The sequence below is a fragment of the Podarcis cretensis genome (assembly GCF_951804945.1).
Source record: "Podarcis cretensis genome assembly, contig: SCAFFOLD_26, whole genome shotgun sequence".
NCBI classification, from domain to species: Eukaryota; Metazoa; Chordata; class Lepidosauria; order Squamata; family Lacertidae; genus Podarcis; species Podarcis cretensis.
The window spans coordinates 128,754-144,775 of NW_027647839.1; the positions used below are offsets into that span (position 1 = coordinate 128,754).

The following is a 16,022-nucleotide window of genomic DNA, read 5'->3' on the forward strand; positions in this document are numbered from 1 at the left end:
TAGATGACCCATGGAAGCCCCATAGAACTGCCCCGAGATGACCCCTAGAAATCCCCATAGATCAGGCGAGGAAGCTGCCCTAGATGGACTTTGGTGTGCTGGTGGAGGACCCATAGAGGTCGCCCTAGAAGACCCATAGAGGTCGCCCTAGAGGGCCCATAGAAGTCACCTGAGAGGACCCATAGAATTCCCCCTAGATGAGGCTTGGTAGCTGCCCTAGATGACCCATAGATGAGTCTTGGAAGCGCCCCTAGATGACCCATAGAAGTCCCCCTATATGAGCCTTGGAAGCCCCCTAGATGGACTTTGGGGTGCTGCTGGAGGACCCATAGAAGTCCCCCTAGAGGACCCATAGAGGTCGCCCTACAGGACCCATAGAAGCCCCCTAGATGAGCCTTGGAAGTTGCCCTAGATGACCCATAGAAGCCCCATAGAATCCCCCCCAAGATGACCCTAGATGGACGCTGGGGTGCTGCTGGATGACCCATAGAAGTCCCCCTAGGTGACCCATAGAATTCCCCCTAGATGAGCCTTGGAAGCAGCCCTAGATGACCCATAGAAGCCAAATAGAACTCCCCCGAGATGAGGCATAGAAATCCCCATAGATCAGCCTTGGAAACTGCCCTAGATGACCCATAGAAGCTCCCTAGATGAGCCATGGAAGCCCCATAGAACTGCCCCGAGATGACCCCTAGAAATCCCCATAGATCAGCCCTGGAAGCTGCCCTAGATGGACTTTGGGGTCCTGCTGGAGGACCCATAGAAGGCCCCCCAGATGAGGCTTAGAAGCTGCCCTAGATGACCCATAGATGCGCCTTGGAAGCTGCCCTAGATGGACTTTGGGGTGCTGGTGGAGGACCCATAGAAGCTGCCCTAGATGAGCCATAGAGGTCGCCCTAGAGGACCCATAGAAGTCACCTGAGAGGACCCATAGAATTCCCCATAGATGAGGCTTGGAAGCACCTCTAGATGACCCATAGAAGTCGCCCAAGATGAACCTTGGAGGCTGCCCTAGATGGACTTAGGGGGGCTGCGGGAGGACCCATAGAAGTCCCCCTAGATGACCCACAGAAGTCCCCCTAGATGACCCATAGAACTCCCCCGAGATGAGCCATAGAAGCCCCATAGATCAGCCTTGGAAGCTGCCCTAGATGGACTTTGGGGTCCTGCTGGAGGACCCATAGAATTCCCCCTAGATGGACCTTGGGGTGCTGCTGGAGGACCCATAGAAAGCCCCCCTAGATGAGGCTTAGAAGCTGCCCTAGATGGACCTTGGGGTGCTGCTGGATGACCCATAGAAGGCCCCCTAGATGAGGCTTGGAAGCCGCCCTAGATGACCTATACAAGTCCCCCTAGATGACCCATAGAAGCCCCATAGAATCCCCCCGAGATGAGCCATAGAAGCCCCCTGGATGGACTTTGGGGTGCTGATGGAGGACCCATAGAAGTCCCCCTAGAGGACCCATAGAGGTCGCCCTACAGGACCCATAGAAGCCCCTAGATGAGCCTTGGAAGTTGCCCTAGATGACCCATAGAAGCCCCATAGAATCCCCCCAAGATGATCCTGGATGGACTTTGGGGTGCTGCTGGAGGACCCATAGAAGACCCATAGAGGTCGCTCTACAGGACCCATAGAAGCCCCATAGATCAGCCTTGGATGCTGCCCTAGATGACCCATAGAAGCCCCCCAAGATGAGCCCTAGATGAGCCTTGGAAGCTGCCCTAGATGCACCTTGGGGTTCTGCTGGCTGACCCATAGAAGTCCCCCTAGATGACCCATAGATGAGCCTTGGAAGCTACCCTAGAGGACCCATAGAAGTCCCCCTAGATGACCCATAGAAGGCCCCCTAGATGAGCCTTAGAACTCCCCCTATATAAGCCTCGGAAGCCCCCTATATGAGCTTTGGAAGCTGCCCTAGATGAGCCATAGAACTCCCCCTAGATGCCCCATAGAAGCCCCATAGATCAGCCTTGGAAGCTGCCCTAGATGGACTTTGGGGTCCTGCTGGAGGACCCATAGAATTCCCCCTAGATGGACCTTGGGGTGCTGCTGGAGGACCCATAGAAAGCCCCCTAGATGAGGCTTAAAAGCCCCCCTAGATGACCCATAGATGAGGCTTGGAAGCCCCCTGAGAGGACCCATAGAATTCCCCCTAGATGAGGCTTGGAAGCTGCCCTAGATGACCCATAAAACTCCCCCTAGATGACCCATAAACCCCCCCTAGATGACCCATAGAAGCCCCCTAGATGACCCATAGAAGCCCCCTAGATGCACCTTGGGGTCCTGCTGGATGACCCATAGAAGCCCCCCTAGTTGACCCATAGATGAGCCTTGGAAGCCACCCTAGAGGACCCATAGAATTCCCCCTAGATGCCCCATAGAACTCCCCCGAGATGAGCCATAGAAGCCCCATAGATCAGCCTTGGAAGCTGCCCTAGATGGACTTTGGGGTCCTGCTGGAGGACCCATAGAATTCCCCCTAGATGGACCTTGGGGTGCTGCTGGAGGACCCATAGAAAGCCCCCTAGATGAGGCTTGGAAGCTGAACTAGATGAGCCCTAGATGAGCCTTGGAAGCTGCCCTAGTTGACCCATAGAAGCCCCCCTAGATGACCCATAGATGAGCCTTGGAAGCCCCCTGAGAGGACCCATAGAATTCCCCCTAGATGAGGCTTGGAAGCTGCCCTAGATGACCCATAAAACTCCCCCTAGATGACCCATAGAAGCCCCCTAGATGCACCTTGGGGTCCTGCTGGATGACCCATAGAAGTCCCCCTAGATCACCCTTGGAAGCCAACCTAGATGACCCATAGAATTCCCCCTAGATCACCCTTAGAAGCCCCCCTAGTTGACCCACAGAATTCCCCCTAGATGACCCATAGAACTCCCCCGAGATGAGCCATAGAAGCCCCATAGATCAGCCTTGGAAGCTGCCCTAGATGGACCTTGGGGTGCTGCTGGAGGACCCATAGAAAGCTCCCTAGATGAGGCTTAGAAGCTGCCCTAGATGAGCCCTAGATGAGGCTTAGAAGCTGCCCTAGATGGACTTTGGGGTCCTGCTGGATGACCCATAGAAGGCCCCCTAGATGAGGCTTGGAAGCTGCCCTAGATGACCCATAGAAGCCCCATAGAATCCCCCCGAGATGAGCCATAGAAGCCCCCTAGATGGACTTTGGGGTGCTGCTGGAGGACCCATAGAAAGTCCCCCTACAGGACCCATAGAGGTCGCCCTTCAGGACCCATAGAAGCCCCCTAGATGAGCCTTGGAAGTTGCCCTAGATCACCCTTAGAAGCCCCCCTAGTTGACCCATAGATGACCCTTGGAAGCCACCCTAGAGGACCCATAGAAGTCCCCCTAGATGACCCATAGAAGCCCCCCTAGATGAGCCTTGGAAGCTACCCTAGATGACCCACAGAATTCCCCCTAGATGCACCTTGGGGTCCTGCTGGATGACCCATAGAAGGCTCCCAAATGCACCATCCGTGGGGTGGGATGGATGACCCACGGCTCCCCCCAGCTCTAGGATTCCTCAACTTGAATGTGGGGAAAGTGTGGGGCAACTTGAAAGTGTGGGGCAGAGAGAGGGAGCGCTTCAGCTCAGACCCCTAACTCTGACCCCCAACCCTGAGGCCTAAGCTCTGACCCCTAACCAACCCCTGACCCCCAATGCCTGACCCCTAACCCCCAACTCTAAGGCCTGACCCCTAACCAACCCCTGACCCCCAATGCCTGACCCCTAACCCCCAACTCTAAGGCCTGACCCCTAACAAACCCCTGACCCCCAATGCCTGACCCCTAACCCCCAACTAAGGACTGACCCCTAACAAACCCCTAACCCCTAATGCCTGACCCCTAACAAACCCCTGACCCCCAATCCCTGACCCCTAACCCCCAACTCTAAGGCCTGACCCCTAACAAACCCCTAACCCCTAATGCCTGACCCCTAACAAACCCCTCACCCCCAATCCCTGACCCCTAACCCCCAACTCTAAGGTCTGACCCCTAACAAACCCCTCACCCCGAATGCCTGACCTTAAGGGTTAGAGGTCAGGCCTTAGGGTTGGGGGTTAGAGGTAGAGGTAAGGGTTAAGGGTTAGAGGTCAGGCATTGGGGGTTAGGGGTCAGGGGTTAGGGGTTTGTGTTAGGGTTGGGGGTTAGGCCTTAGGGTTGGGGGTTAGGGGTCAGGAATTAGCGGTTAGGGGTTTGTGTTCGGGTTGGGGGTTAGGGGTCAGGCATTGGGGGTTAGGGGTCAGGAGTTAGGGGTTTGTGTTAGGGTTGGGGGTTAGGCCTTAGGGTTGGGGGTTAGGGGTCAGGCATTGGGGGTTAGGGGTCAGGAGTTAGGGGTTTGTGTTAGGGTTGGGGGTTAGGCCTTAGGGTTGGGGGTTAGGGGTCAGGCATTGGGGGTTAGGGGTTTGTGTTAGGGTTGGGGGTTAGGGGTCAGGCATTGGGGGTTAGGGGTTTGTGTTAGGCTTGGGGGTTAGAGTTAGAGGTCAGGCATTAGGTTTGGGGTGGGGGTTAGGGGTCAGGTATTAGGGGTTAGGGGTTTGTGTTAGAGGTCAGGCCTTAGGCTTGGGGGTTAGAGGTTAGGCATTAGGGGTTAAGGGTTAGAGGTCAGGCCTTAGGGTTGGGGGGTTAAAGGTAGAGGTTAGGGGTTTGTGTTAGGGTTAGAGGTTAGGCCTTAGAGGTCAGGCATTGGGGGTTAGAGGTAGAGGTAAGGGTTAAGGGTTAGAGGTCAGGCATTAAGGGTTAGGGGTTAGGGGTTAGAGGTCAGGCCTTAGTCTTGAGAGGTTAGAGGTCAGGCATTGAGGTTAGGGGTCAGGGGTTAGGGGTTGTGTTAGGGTTGGGGGTTAGAGGTCAGGCATCGGGGTTAGACATTAGTTCGAGTTAGGGGTCAGGGTTGGAGGTCAGGCATTGAGGTTAGGGGTCAGGGGTTAGGGGGTTGTGTTAGGGGTCAGTTATTAGGGGTTAGAGGTTTGTGTTAGGGTTAGAGGTCAGGCATTGGGGTTAGAGATTAGGCGTTGAGTGGGGGGTTAAAGGTTAGGCATTAGAGGTTATGAGGTAACGCTTAGGGGTCAGGCATTGGGGGTTAGGGGTTCGAGTTAGAGGCAAGGGTTAGAGGTCAGGCACTAGGGGTTAGGGGTTTGTGTTAGGGTTAGAGGTCAGGCCTTTGGGTTGGGGGTTCGAGTTAGAGGTCAGGCATTGGGGGTTAGAGTTAGAGGTTAGGCCTTAGGGTTGGGAGTTCGATTTAGGGGTCAGGATTAGAGATCAGGAATTGAGGTTAGGGGTCAGGCATTAGGGGTTCGGGGTTATGTTAGGGTTAGAGGTCAGGCATTAGGTTTGGGGTGGGGGTTAGGGGTCAGGTATTAGGGGTTAGGGATTTGGGTTAGAGGTTAGGCCTTAGGGTTGGGGGTTCGAGGTTCGAGGTCAGGCCCTGGGGGTTAGGGTTAGAGGTCAGGCCTTAGGGTTGGGGGTTCGAGTTAGGGGTCAGGGTTAGAGGTCAGGCGTTGAGGTTAGAGGTCAGGCATTTGTGTTAAGGTTAGAGGTCAGGCCTTAGGCTTGGGGGCTCAAGTTAGAGGCAAGGGTTAGAGGTCAGACCCTGGGGGTTAGGGGTTTGTGTTCGGGTTCGAGGTCAGGCATTGGGGGTTAGAGTTAGAGGTTAGGCCTTAGGGTTGGGAGTTCGAGTTAGGGGTCAGGGTTAGAGATCAGGCATTGAGGTTAGGGGTCAGGTATTAGGGGATAGGGGGTTGTGTTAGAGTTAGAGGTCAGGCATTGGGGGTCAGAGTTAGAGGTTAGGCCTTAGGGTGGGGGGTTCGATTTAGGGGTCAGGGTTAGAGATCAGGCATTGAGGTTAGGGGTCAGGGGTTAGGGGATAGGGGGTTGTGTTAGGGTTAGAGGTCAGGCATTAGGTTCGGGGTGGGGGTTAGGGATTTGGGTTAGAGGTTAGGCCTTAGGGTTGGGGGTTCGAGGTTAGAGGTCAGGCCCTGGGGGTTAGAGTTAGAGGTTAGGCCTTAGGGTTGGGAGTTTGAGTTAGAGGACAGGCATTGAGGTTAGGGGTCAGGAATTAGGGGTTAGGGTTAGAGGTTAGGCCTTAGGGTTGGGGGTTTGGGTTAGGCTTAGGGGTCAGGTATTGGGGGTCAGAGTTAGAGGTTAGGCCTTAGGGTTGGGAGTTCAATTTAGGGGTCAGGGTTAGAGGTCAGGCACTGGGGGTTAGGGGTTTGTGTTAGGGTTGGGGGTTGGGGTTAGAGGTCAGGCCGTAGGGTTGGGGGTTAGAGGTAGAGGTTAGGGGTTTGTGTTAGGGTTAGAGGTCAGGCATTGGGGGTTAGGCCTTAGGTTAGGGTCGAGTTAGAGCTAAGGGTTAGAGGTCAGGGGTTTGTGTTAGGGCTGGGGGTTAAGGGTTAGAGGTTAGGCCTTAGGCTTGGGAGTTCAAGTTAGAGGCAAGGGTTGGGGGTTAGGGGTCAGGGATTGGGGGTCAGGGGTTTGTTAGGGGTCAGGCCTTGGAGGTTAGGGGGTTCGAGTTAGAGGTCAGGGTTAGAGGTCAGGCATTGGGGGTCAGGGGTTAGGGGTTAGGATTAGAGGTTAGGCCTTAGGGTTGGGGGTTAGGGGTCAGGCCTTGGGGGTCAGGGGGTTCGAGTTAGAGGTCAGGGTTAGAGGTCAGGCATTGGGGGTCAGGGGTTTGTGTTAGGGCTGGGGGTTAGGCCTTAGGTTTGGGTTGGGGGTTCGAGTTAGAGCTAAGGGTTAGAGGTCAGGGGTTTGTGTTAGGGTTAGAGGTCAGGCCTTAGAGTTGGGTCGGGGGTTAGAGATAGAGGTCAGGTGTTTGGGGTTCGGGGTTTGTGTTAGGGCTGGGGGTTAAGCCTTGAGTTTGGGTTCGAGTTAGGGGTCAGGGTTCGAGGTCAGGCCTTAGGGGTTTGGGGTCAGGCCTTAGAGCTGAGGGTTAGGGGTCAGGGAGGGCGTGGCCTGAGGGGAAGCACCGCCCTCGACGTGCCTCTTAGAGGCGTGACGTAAACAGGGGCGTGGCCAGAGGAAGGCACCGCCCTTCGCTCCTTATAAGGAGGGGAAGGCGTGGCTTGGGAGGAAGGCTCCGCCCTTCGCTCCTTATAAGGGAAAAAAGAGGCGTGACGTCACAGGGAGGGCGTGGCCTTAGAGGAAGGAGCCGCCCTTCATGCCTTATAAGGAAAAAAAGAGGTGTGACGTCACAGGGAGGGCGTGGCGAGAGAGGGAAGCACCGCCCCCAAGGCGCCTTATAAGGAGAAGGAAGGCGTGGCTTGGGAGGAAGGCTCCGCCCTTCGCGCCTTATAACGGAAAAAAGAGGTGTGATGTCACAGGGAGGGCGTGGCCAGAGAGGGAAGCACCGCCCTAGACGTGCCTTATAAGGAGAAGGAAGGCGTGGCTTGGGGGGAGGGAGCCGCCCTTCGCGCCTTATAAGGAAAAACGAGAGGCGTGACGTCACAGGGAGGGCGTGCCCTGAGAGGAAGGCCGGCCTAGACGTGCCTTATAAGGAGAAGGAAGGTGTAGCTTGGGGGGAAGGAGCCGCCCATCGCGCCTTATAAGGGAAAAAGAGGCCGTTGAGCGGCGTGATGTCAGAAAAGGGGGCGTGGCCTGAGAGGAAGGTGCCGCCCTTCGCGCCTTATAAGGAGAAAGGAGGCGTGGCGCCTTATAAGGAAAAACGAGCGGCGTGACGTCACCGGGAGGGCGTGGCCAGAGAGGAAGCACCGCCCTAGACGGGGCGAGGAGGCCGAGCGGCGTGACGTCAGAAGGGAGGGCGTGGTCTCTTCCTTATAAGGAGAAGGGAGGCGTGGCTTGGGGAAAGCAACAGCCCTTTGCTCCTTATAAGAAAAATTCGGGGCGAGAAGGGGGGGAAAACGAGCGGCGTGACGTCAGAAAAGGGGGCGTGGCCAGAGGAAGGCACCGCCCTTCGCTCCTTATAAGGCGAGGGAGGGCGTGGCTTGGGGGGAAAGCGACCGCCCCTTGCTCCTTCTTCGCCGAGCGGCGTGACGTCAGAAAGGAGGGCGTGGCCTCCCCGACGCGCCTTATAAGGAGAAGGAAGGCGTGGCTTGGAGGGGAAAGCGACGCCTCTCGCTCCTTATATGGAAGAAGCGAGGCCTGAGGGGCGGAAGGGCAGGGGCGGGGCCTGAGGAAGCACTTCCGGCCCGGCGGGAAGAGGGCGGAGGGCGAGGCGCGGTGAGTGGGGGAGACTTGGGGGGCGAATATCGGGAGGGGAGCATAGAGACGGGAGGCCTAGAAGGGTCGGGGCCCCCAGAAAGAGCCGCTCTAGGTCCTCCAGGCGCCCATGGAGCATAGAGACGGGAGGCCCGGGGGCCTAGAAGCGTCGGGGGCCCCCAGAAAAAGCCGCTCTAGGTCCTCCAGGCGGCTGGGAGGGGGCCATAGAGAGGGAAGGGGCCTCTCTAGGTCCTCCAGGCGCTCACAGAGCATAGAGACGGGAGGCCTAGAAGGGTCGCCCCCCGAAAAAGCCACTCTCGGTCCTCCAGGCGCTCACAGAGCATAGAGACGGGAGGCCCGGGGTCCCAGAAGGGTCGGGCTCCCCCACCCAGAAAAAGCCGCTCTAGGTCCTCCAGGCGCCCATAGAGCATAGAGAGGGGAGGCCCGGGGTCCCAGAAGCCTCGGAGCCCCCCAGAAAAAGCCGCTCTAGGTCCTCCAGGCGGCTGGGAGGGGGCCATAGAGAGGGAAGGGGCCTCTCTAGGTCCTCCTGGCGCCCATAGAGCATAGAGACGGGAGGCCCGGAGGCCTAGAAGCGTCGCCCTCCCCCCCCCAGAAAAAGCCGCTCTAGGTTGGGAGGGGGCCATAGAGAGGGAAGGGGCCTCTCTAGGTCCTCCAGGCGCTCACAGAGCATAGAGACGGGAGGCCCGGAGTCCTAGAAGGGTCCCCCCCCCAGAAAAGCCGCTCTAGGTCCTCCCGGCGGTTGGGAGGGGACCATAGAGAGGGCAGCGGGTCTCTCTAGGTCCCTCAGGCTCTCATTATGGGATACTGGAGAGGGAGGGGGGATAGAGACGGGGTACAGAATCCTAGAAGGGTGGGGCCCCGAAAGAGCCGCTCTTGGTCCTCCAGAGTGGTCGGGACCATAGAGAAGGAAGAGACCTCTCTAGGACATCCAGGCGCTTATGAGGGCATCATAGAGAGGAAAGGGAAACCTCCAGGTCATCCAGCCTGACCCCCTGGCCAAGGGAATATGGGATGACCATAGAGACGGGAGGGACAGAATCCTAGAAGGCTTGAGCCAGAAGGGAAACCTCCAGGTCATCCAGCCTGACCCCCTTGCAAGAGATCATAGAGAGAGAAGGGACCTCTCTAGGTCCTCCAGGGGGTTATTAGGGGATCATAGAGACAGAAGGCCCAGAATCCTAGAAGGCTTGAGCCAGAAGGGAAACCTCCAGGTCATCCAGCCTGACCCCCTTGCAAGGGGCTATGAGGGAACCATAGAGAGGGAAGAGACTTCTCTAGGACATCCAGGTGGTGATGAGGGTATCATAGAGAGGGAAGGGAATCCTCCAGCCTGACCCCCGGCGAAGGGTGGGGAGGGGAGCATAGAGATGGGAGGTACAGAATCCTAGAAGTCCCAGGGTCATCCAGCCTGACCCCCTGGCCAGGGATCATAGAGAGGGAAGGGGGCCTCTCTGGGTCCTCCCGGCGGTTCTGTTGGGAGCATAGAGAGGGCAGTGGCCTCTCTTGGTCATCCAGCCTGACCCCCTTGCAAGGTGGTTTCCTAGGGAACCATCAAGACGGAAGGCTCAGAATCCTAGAAGGCTCGAGCCAGAAGGGGCCCCTCCAGGTCATCCAGCCTGACCCCTTTGGCCAGAGACCATAGAGAGGGAAGGGCTAGGTCCTCCAGGCAGGTAGAATGGACCATAGAGAGGGAAGGGAGCCCTCTGGGTCATCCAGCCTGACCCCCTGGCAAGGGAATATTGGAGAACCATAGAGACGGGAGGCACAGAATCCTAGAAGGGAATCCCCCCCCCTTCCAGGTCATCCAGCCTGACCCCTTTGGCCAGAGACCATAGAGAGGGAAGGGACCTCTCTAGTTCCTCCAGGCGGTTATTAGGGGATCATAGAGACAGAAGGCCCAGAATCCTAGAAGGGAAGCTCCCCCCAAGGTCATCCAGCCTGACCCCCTTGCAAGGGGCTATGAGGGGAGTGGGAAGGGGCCTCTCTAGGTCCTCCAGGTGGACACGGGAGGGACAGAAGCCTAGAAGGGTCGAGCCAGAAGGGGTCCCTCCAGGTCATCCAGCCTGACCCCTTTGGCCAGAGACCATAGAGAGGGAAGGGCTAGGTCCTCCAGGCAGTTAGAATGGACCATAGAGAGGGAAGGGGCCTCTCTAGGTCCTCCAGGTGGACACGGGAGGGACAGAAGCCTAGAAGGGTCGAGGCAGAAGGGAAGCCCTAATGGTCTGGGCATAGAGAGGGAAGGGATCCCTCTGGGTCATCCAGTCTGACCCCTCTGGCAGGGGTTGTGAGGGGACCATAGAGAGAGAAGGGACCTCTCTAGGACATCTAGGCGGGGATGAGGGGATCATAGAGAGGGAAGGGACTCCTCCAGGTCATCCAGCCTGACCCCTTGGAGAGGGGTGAATTGGGGGACCATGGAGAAGGGAGGGAGAGAATCCTAGAAGGGTTGTGCCAGAAGGGTCTGGCAAGGTGTTATGAGGGGATAGTACAGAGGGAAGGGGCCTTTCTAGGACATCCAGGCGGTTGTGAGGGATCATAGAGAGGGACACTGAACGTGACCCCCTGGCAGGGGACCATAGAGAGGGAAGGGAGCCCTCCAGGTCATCCAGCCTGACCCCTTTGGCCAGAGACCATCGAGAGGGAAGGGACCTCTCTAGTTCCTCCAGGTGGTTATTAGGGGATCATAGAGACAGAAGGCCCAGCATCCTAGAAGGCTCGAGCCAGAAGGCAACCCTCCAGGTCATCCAGCCTGACCCCTTTGGCGAGAGACCATAGAGAGGGAAGGGACCTCTCTAGTTCCTCCAGGCGGTTATTAGGGGATCATAGAGACAGAAGGCCCAGAATCCTAGATGGCTCGAGCCAGAAGGGAACCCTCCAGGTCATCCAGCCTAACCCCTTTGGCCAGAGACCATAGAGAGGGAAGGGACCTCTCTAGTTCCTCCAGGCGGTTATTAGGGGATCATAGAGACAGAAGGCCCAGAATCCTAGAAGGCTGGAGCCAGAAGGGAACCCTCCAGGTCATCCAGCCTGACCCCTTTGGCGAGAGACCATAGAGAGGGAAGGGACCTCTAGTTCCTCCAGGCGGTTATTAGGGGATCATAGAGACAGAAGGCCCAGAATCCTAGAAGGCTTGAGCCAGAAGGGACCCCTCCAGGTCATCCAGCCTGACCCCTTTGGCGAGAGACCATAGAGAGGGTAGGGGCCTCTCTAGTTCCTCCAGGCAGTTATTAGGGGTTCATAGAGACAGAAGGCCCAGAATCCTAGAAGGCTCGAGCCAGAAGGGACCCCTCCAGGTCCTCCAGCCTGACCCCCTTGCAAGGGATCATAGAGAGGGAAGGGGCCCCTCCAGGTCATCCAGCCTGACCCCTGGCAAGAAGCAACGAGGGGACCATAGAGTGGGAAGTAGCCTCTCTAGGTCCTCCAGGGTGTTAGGGGATCATAGAGAGGCAAGGGGCCCCTCCAGGTCATCCAGCCTGACCCCCCTGCAAGGGATTAATAGGGAATCTAGGACATACAGGCGGTTAAGAGGGGGGTCATAGAGAGGAAAGGGGCCTCTCTAGGTCCTCCAGACGGGTACTAGGGGATGATAGAGAGGGAAGGGACCCCTCCAGGTCATCCAGTCTGACCCACTGGCGAGGGGCTAGGAGGTGCCCATAGAGACGGGTTGAGCCAGAAGGGAACCCCTCCCCACCAACGAGGGTCATCCAGCCTGACCCCCTTGCAAGGGACCATAGAGAGGGAAGGGACCTCTCTAGGACATCCAGGCGGTTACGAAGGAATGGTAGAGAGGGAAGGGACCCCTCTAGGTCATCCAGCCTGACCCCCTTGCAAGGGACCATAGAGAGGGAAGGGACCTCTCTAGGACATCCAGGCGGTTACGAAGGAATCGTAGAGAGGGAAGGGACCCCTCTAGGTCATCCAGCCTGACCCCCTTGCAAGGGACCATAGAGAGGGAAGGGACCTCTCTAGGACATCCAGGCGGTTACGAAGGAATCGTAGAGAGGGAAGGGACCCCTCTAGGTCATCCAGCCTGACCCCCTTGCAAGGGACCATAGAGAGGGAAGGGACCTCTCTAGGACATCCAGGCGGTTACGAAGGAATCGTAGAGAGGGAAGGGACCCCTCTAGGTCATCCAGCCTGACCCCTTGCAAGGGACCATAGAGAGGGAAGGGACCTCTCTAGGACATCCAGGCGGATATGAGGGAATCATAGACAAGGAAGGGACCTCTCTAGGTCATCCAGCCTGACCCCCTTGCAAGGGAATATCACAGGACCATAGACACGGGGGGACACAGGATCCTAGAAGGGAAACTCCCCCCAAGTGTCATCTAGCCTGACCCCCTTGCAAGGGACCATAGAGAGGGAAGGGACCTCTCTAGGTCCTCCAGGCGGTTACAAGGGGGCCATAGAGGGGGAAGGGGGCCTCTCTACGTCATCCAGGCAGTTATTGGGGAATCATAGAGAGGGAAGGGACCCCTCTAGGTCATCCAGCCTGACCCCCTTGCAAGAGAACATAGAGAGGGAAGGGACCCCTCTAGGTCATCCAGGCAGTTAGAATGGACCATAGAGAGGGAAGGGACCCCCCAGGTCATCTAGCCTGACCCCCTTTAGAGGACCATGGACATGGGAGGTACAGGATCCTAGAAGGGTCGAGCCTGACCCTCGATGCTAGGCATTATGGGAGGATCATAGAGACGGGAGGTGCAGAATCCTATAAGGGTCGAGCCAGAAGGGAAGTCCCAAGGGTCATCCAGCCTGACCCCCTTGCAGGGGACCATAGAGGGGGAAGGGACCTCTCTAGGTCCTCCAGTCAGTTATTAGGGTATCATAGAGAGGGAAGGGACCCCTCCAGGTCATCCAGCCTGACCCCCTTGCAGGGGGTTAGGAGGGGACCATAGAGTGCGAAGGGGCCTCTCTAGGTCCTCCAATCCCATTCCCTTGCATGGGAATAGTAGGATATCATAGAGAGGGAAGGGACCCCTCCAGATCATCCAGCCTGACCCCCTTGCAAGGGGTTAGGAGGGGACCATAGAGAGGAAAGGGACCTTTCTAGGACATTGAGGTGGTTATGAAGCGACCATAGAGAGGGAAGGGGCCTCTAGTTCCTCCAGGCAGTTATGAGGGGATCATAGAGAGGGAAGGGAACCCTCCAGGTCATCCAGCCTGACCCCCTTGCAAGGGGTTAGACCATAGAGACGGAAGGCCCCGAATTCTAGAAGGCTCGAGCCAGAAGGGAAGTCCCGAGGGTCATCCAGCCTGACCCCCTTGCAAGAGACCATAGAGAGGGAAGGGACTCCTCCAGGTAATCCAATCTGACCCTCTTCCAAGGGACCATAGAGAGGGAAGGGGTTATTGGGTGACCATAGAGACAGAAGGCTCAGAATCCTAGAAGGCTCAAGCCAGAAGGGACCCCTCCAGGTCATCCAGCCTGACCCCCTTGGCCAGAGACCATAGAGAGGGAAGGGACCTCTCTAGTTCCTCCAGGCGGTTATTAGGGGATCATAGAGACAGAAGGCCCAGAATCCTAGAAGGCTCGAGCCAGAAGGGACCCCTTCAGGTCATCCAGCCTGACTCCCTTGGCCAGAGACCATAGAGAGGGAAGGGACCTCTCTAGTTCCTCCAGGCGGTTATTAGGGGATCATAGAGACAGAAGGCCCAGAATCCTAGAAGGCTCGAGCCAGAAGGGACCCCTCCAGGTCATCCAGCCTGACTCCCTTGCAAGGGACCCTAGAAAGGGAAGGGGTGGTAATGAGGGGACCATAGAGCAGGAAGGGACCCCTCTAGGACATGCCGGCAGTTATGAGGGGACCATAGAGAGGGAAGAGACCTCTCTAGGTCCTCCAGGTTGTTAAGAGGGGACCATAGAGAGGGAAGGGGCCTCTCTAGGTCCTCCAAGGCGGTTTCTAGGGGGCCATAGAGAGGGAAGGCACAGAATCCTAGAATGCTCAAGCCACAAGGGAACCCCCAGCTGATCCAGCCTGACCCCCTTGGAAGGGGTTAGATCATAGAGACTGAAGGCCCAGAATCCTAGAAGGGGCCTCTCTAGGTCCTCCAGGCTATTGTTAGAGGGTCATAGAGAGAGAATGGAACCCTAGCGGTCATCCAGCCTGACCCCCTTGGCAGCGGTTAGACCATAGAGAGGGAAGGCACAGTTATTAGGGGATCATAGAGAGGGAATGCCCAGAGTCCTAGAAGGCTCGAGCCAGAGGGGAACCCTCCAGGTCATCCAGCCTGACCCCCTTGCAAGAGACCATAGAGAGGGAAGGGGGCCTCTCTAGGTCCTCCAGGCTTTTGTTAGGGGATCATAGAGAGGGAAGGGACCCTTCCAGGTCATCCAGCCTGACCCCTTGCAAGGGATCATAGAGAGGGAAGGGACGACTATAGGTCCTCCAGGCGGTTATCAAGGGATCATAGAGAGGAAAGACACAGAATCCTAGAAGGGTCCAGCCAGAAGGCACTCCTCCAGGTCACCCAGCCTGACCCCCTTGCAAGGGACCATAGAGAGGGAAGAGACCTCTCTAGGACATCCAGGCGGTTGTGAGGGGATCATAGAGCGGGAAGGGACCCCTCCAGGTCATCTAGCCTGACCCACTTGCAAGGGACCATAGAGAGGGACCTCTCTATGTCCTCCAGGCGGTTATTAGGGGACCATAGAGAGGAAAGACACAGAATCCTAGAAGGGTCCAGCCAGAAGGGAAGCCCCAGGGTCATCCAGCCTGACCTCCTGGCCAGCGATCATAGAGAGGAAGGGCCTCCTCCAGCCTGACCCCCTTGCAAGGGACCATAGAGAGGGAAGAGACCTCTCTAGGACATCCAGGCGGTTGTGAGGGGATCATAGAGCGGGAAGGGACCCCTCCAGGTCATCTAGCCTGACCCCCTTGCAAGGGACCATAGAGAGAGAAGGGACCTCTCTAGGACATCCAGCACGTTATTAGGGGACCATAGAGAGCGAAGGGATCCCTCCTGGTCATCCAGCCTGACCCCCTTGCAAGGGACCATAGAGAGAGAAGGGACCTCTCTAGGTCCTCCAGGCCGTTATTATGGCATCATAGAGACAGAAGGCCCAGAATCCTAGAAGGGTAGAGCCAGAAAGGAACCCTCCAGGTCCTCCAGCCTGACCCCCTTGCAAGGGACCATAGAGAGGGAAGACACAGAATCCTAGAAGGCTCGAGCCAGAAGGGAATCCTCCAGAGGTCCCTTCCCTCTCTATGATCCCTTGCAAGGGACCATAGAGAGGGAAGGGACCCCTCCAGGTCCTCCAGGTGGATATTAGGGGATCATAGAGAGGAAAGACAGAAAATCCTAGAAGGCTCAAGCCAGAAGGGACCCCTCCAGGTCCTCCAGCCTGACCCCCTTGCAATGATGATGATGATGATGATGATGATGATAATAATATACCTGACCCTGAAACGATATACTAATAATACTAATACTACTACTACTACTAATAATAATAATAATAATAATAATAATATACCTGACCCTGAAACTATATGCTAATAATACTAATAATAATAATAATAATAATAATAATAATAATAATAATAATAATATACCTGACCCCGAAACTATATACTAATAATACTAATAGTAATACTACTACTACTAATAATAATAATAGTAATAATAGTAATAATAGTAATAATACCTGACCCTGAAACTGTATACTAATACTACTAATACTACTACTAATACTACTACTGATGATGATGATAATATCCCTGACCCCAAAACTATATACCAATAATACTAATACTAATACTACTACTAATAATAATAATATACCTGACCCTGAAACTATATACTAATAATACTAATACTACTACTAATACTACTACTGATG

General features: G+C 56.2%; 3 long non-coding RNA genes across 3 annotated transcripts; all 3 read left to right on the forward strand.

Annotated features, from left to right (window-relative positions):
• Positions 1-6,220: 6,220 nt before the first annotated feature.
• Positions 6,221-6,787, forward strand: LOC307208420. Its single transcript, XR_013835162.1, has 3 exons — positions 6,221-6,279; positions 6,350-6,369; positions 6,743-6,787. It is a non-coding gene; the product is annotated as an uncharacterized lncRNA (long non-coding RNA).
• A 6,143-nt stretch (positions 6,788-12,930) lies between these two features.
• On the forward strand, positions 12,931-13,477 carry LOC307208422. Its single transcript, XR_013835164.1, has 3 exons — positions 12,931-13,098; positions 13,282-13,360; positions 13,454-13,477. It is a non-coding gene; the product is annotated as an uncharacterized lncRNA (long non-coding RNA).
• Positions 13,478-13,981: 504 nt separating this feature from the next.
• LOC307208421 lies at positions 13,982-15,087 on the forward strand. Its single transcript, XR_013835163.1, has 3 exons — positions 13,982-14,065; positions 14,458-14,508; positions 14,702-15,087. It is a non-coding gene; the product is annotated as an uncharacterized lncRNA (long non-coding RNA).
• Positions 15,088-16,022: the final 935 nt, after the last annotated feature.